The sequence below is a fragment of the Lagopus leucura genome, unplaced genomic scaffold (assembly GCF_019238085.1).
Source record: "Lagopus leucura isolate 7727_CA_CO unplaced genomic scaffold, USGS_WTPT01 34090-0_obj-0_obj, whole genome shotgun sequence".
NCBI classification, from domain to species: domain Eukaryota; kingdom Metazoa; phylum Chordata; class Aves; order Galliformes; family Phasianidae; genus Lagopus; species Lagopus leucura.
This window is the reverse complement of record NW_024966151.1, coordinates 1-3,608: the sequence shown is the minus strand read 5'-3', so window position 1 is coordinate 3,608 and position 3,608 is coordinate 1. Positions and strand designations below refer to the sequence as shown.

At 47.6% G+C, this 3,608-nt stretch overlaps 1 long non-coding RNA gene across 1 annotated transcript; it reads right to left on the bottom strand.

Annotated features, from left to right (window-relative positions):
• Positions 1-2,327: 2,327 nt before the first annotated feature.
• Positions 2,328-3,451, bottom strand: LOC122192443. Its single transcript, XR_006182607.1, has 2 exons — positions 3,377-3,451; positions 2,328-2,983 (listed from the first exon to the last, which is right to left on the bottom strand). It is a non-coding gene; the product is annotated as an uncharacterized LOC122192443 (long non-coding RNA).
• Between the last annotated feature and the right edge of the window lie 157 nt (positions 3,452-3,608).

Genomic DNA, 3,608 nt, shown 5'->3' with positions numbered 1-3,608 from the left:
TTTGGAGAAGGGTCGGTCTCTGTCCCCGTATTCTTCCTCTACGGTAAGTTGTCTTGCGTCTTTTTACTGGTCAGTTCCTGTTTTCGCTTCTTGTGTTTTTTTTTGGTTTTGGTTTTTTGTTTGTTTTTTCATTAGTCGTTGAAGCGTTTTATTCTGGTAAGACTTCTGCTGGTCGTTTCGTTGTAGTCATGCGCGGTCGTCATTTTTACCTTTTGTGTTTGTGTTGCATATGAATATGGTGTTCATATGTGCCATTGCTGATTATTGAATTTGGATTGAATGTGGATTGCAGTGAGCTGTGGATTCCTTTCACGGTTGAAAGGTGAACTACAGGAACTGACCCATAAGGGGTGTGATTTGAGAGAGAAATGTTCGTGGATGTAATGTATGTTGTTCTTCCTCTGGATATTCGCTGAATATTATGGAAGAATGATGCAACGATAAAGATTGTTAAAGATAGTGGTGGGAACTGTTGGAGGGCGCGTGTTTCCTGCTGTCCTTCGAGTTCTATGCCAGGCTGGGCTCCCATATCCCTGTAGCTTTCTGTTCCATCCACCTCAGAAATACGTTATGTAAAGTAAGGTCAAAAAGTGTTCTATTGCTGTATATTAAGAGGAAAGAAGAAAAAAGCGTTTTTGCATTCGTTGTTGAAGTCTGATGATTTTGTAAGGAAAACCACTCGTTTTTTCTCCTGTGTATCTGAATAAAGCTGCAAATACAGGTTCACTTGGAGAGTAGGTCTTAGTGCTGGTTTCTGCATTGATGTCCTTATTTGGAGAGTGATTATTTACGGGTTGTTTTGATATTGTTGCAAACTCAGGTCATCTTGGCTGCGCACTGATGGTATTTGTAGATTTTTTTTTCATTCAGGCCAGCTGCAAAACACTCTTTGGGATAAAGTGTTAAGGTCATGTTTAAAGTTTTGTGATTGATGCTAGAATCTGGATGTGTCCTTTGTGGAGAAACATGAACGTCTCTTTATACTGCTTTAGTTCTCGTTTTAGTGTAAAAACAGAGTATGTTGGGCTGCCAGGGTAGTAAGAACAAAGTGTACTCCTCTCATTATACATTCAATTCACTGAAGGTGCGTGTATGGCTCATTATCATGGTATGATTTTTACAGCATATTTTCTGACGACTTCTGTAAGCGATTTACACGAAAGTTGAGGTCTGAAAAAAAGAAATATCTGCGATTGTTGGTGATATGACAAGAATGCTGCTTTTGGGGGTAGCGAAATCCAGTCAAGAGAGTTGAAAACATAGTGGCCAGTGGTTTTTTTGTTTGTTTGCTTTTAATACAATAAGATTGAGATTTCCCTCTGAACTATTTAAAAGAATATTTCTGAGCATGTTCCATGAATTTCTTTCTTTCGTGCATCTCTTTTAGATCTCTTAGAAAAAGGTTTTTGTTCTCTTTCTGGAAATAAGATGGGTATTGTGTTTGTATGCCTTTAATCTCAACCCACAGCTGATACGTATCAATAGAACGGCTGATCACCTCTTGATTATGCACGAACTGCCTTCATTTGTCTGTGATCAAGGCTTCTTCCAGAGCTGCAGATCTGTCATTTTTCTTCTCTTAATTCACAAGAATGTGATACGAAGCTGGAAACGCAAACCACCATCTCCTAGAGAAGAATCCTCTGGATTAAGTTTATAAGATTGAATCAGTGCTGTAGAAGGGAATGTATAACCACATCAAGTAGCTCATTTCTCTGTGCTGTACGATTAAGGGAGATGAGCCTTTTCTTGCTAAATCGTTTGGGACAGGGTGGGCTTTGCCTTCCCTGCGATTTCACAGAATCACAAGGGTTAGAAGGGACATCCTGAGATCATCGAGTCCAACCCGCTGCCAGTTCCCTACACCAGGTCACGCAGGTAGGTGTCCAGGCAGGTGTTGAATATCTCCAGAGAAGGAGACTCCACAACCTCCCTGGGCAGCCTGTTCCAGTGCTCCGTCACCTCACTGTACAGAAGTTCTTGAGCACATTTGTGCAGAACTTCCTATGCTGCAGTTTCTGGCCATTTTCCCTTGTTCTGTCTCCACTCACCACTGAAAAGAGTCTGGTCTTGCCATTCTGCCCCCCACACCTTAGATATTTATAGACCTGGATCAGGTCTCCTCTGAGTTTTCTTTTCTCAAGGCTAAACAAACCCAGTTTCTTCATAGGGGAGATGCTCCAGACCCTTCACCATCTTTGTGGCTCCCCTTTCTCTTGGTAACTCCGAGTTCAGTCGTGAATTGAAAATCAGAATGTGATTTTGCTGTAGTCGTATAGCGGCAGGAAAGAATGCAGTAGTTTGTTTAGAAATACACAGCTGTCAGCTGCCAGAAACGAACCACGTGGAAGCTTTTATTTCGTAGGATATCCTGGGAAAGAGTCCTCGGCAGAACATGCGAGAATACCCAGTCTGTGCCTGGAATAAACCCTGACAGCATGGCGCGGGGTTATCAGCCGCTGCAAGCTCAGGCTGCCGCAAAGGGGCGCTAACGAATTAGCGGTGCTTTCAGGCACAGGAGGCAGCTAAAGCTGTGCTCGGAGCCGGGAACTTGGCAACCCAGCACTGATCTGTGGGAGCTCGGGAGCCGCCGGGCTCGGAGCTGCTCGGTCGCACGCGGGACCGAACCCCGCTGCCCCTGCGTCCTCCTCCGAGCGCGGTGGTCGCTGGCTGCGGTAACCGAAGCAGCCTCTGCCCTCCAGTTCCAAACGCGAGTTCTTTCTTGCGATGTAGCGTCGTGTTTCCGTGTTTCTGTAGCTTGATGTGGACGATGAGAATGGGGGAAATCAGGATTTTCGTGGCGTTTGTTGAAATCTCTACGCCCGCCCCGTAGGAGATAGTTCTCCCCGGTTTATTTTAGGACTTTCCACTCCCGTTGTGCCCACGGAGCAGTTGCGAGCTCCCGTGGCTTGCCCAAGGGCATTCCAACCTCGCTGTCTGCTCATGTAGCGGTCAGATTTCTCTCCGTAGAGGTCTGCCAGCCCTGCGGCGACAAAAGCGGATCAGCCCGGCGCTACCGGGCGGGGGGAGGCGGCAGTTCGGGCTCGGTGCTTCTGGCTCCAGTCTTTCTCATCCCGCGGGCAGACCCCGTTCTCTGTCGGACAGAGTAGGAGCTGTGCTCACGCTCCAGCGGGACCCTCGGTTATGGAGGGCACCCCTGGCATCTCCCTACGTATCGGGCAGGACAGGACGTGTTTGTACTCCGCAGAAATCTCCCGAAGGCGTCGCTCTGCATCTGCACAACCCGGGTGCATTGCTTGCGGGGAACGGAGTAGTAAAAATCGTCGTTCACATAGGTGATGCTGTTCCAGCACGCGTGGAACAACAGTTTCATGTGGTGCAGTTATCCCCGAGATAACCCAGTGTAAGTACTCACCTTTATGTTTTGCCTTTCCTCGCTTAACGGTTTCTTCTGGCCGCTACCATTGTCCGTTGCCCAGTGCGCACGTCTGGACTAATGACGTCTTCTGGCCGGAAAAAAGGGATGATTGGCTGAAAATACAAGACGGGGCGGGACGAAGAGAACAGAAGGCGTTCTGGGGGCTGTGGGGCGTGGTAAATGCAGCGCTGCGGCCGCCAACCGGGAGAGGGAGCGCGAAGGGGGGCGG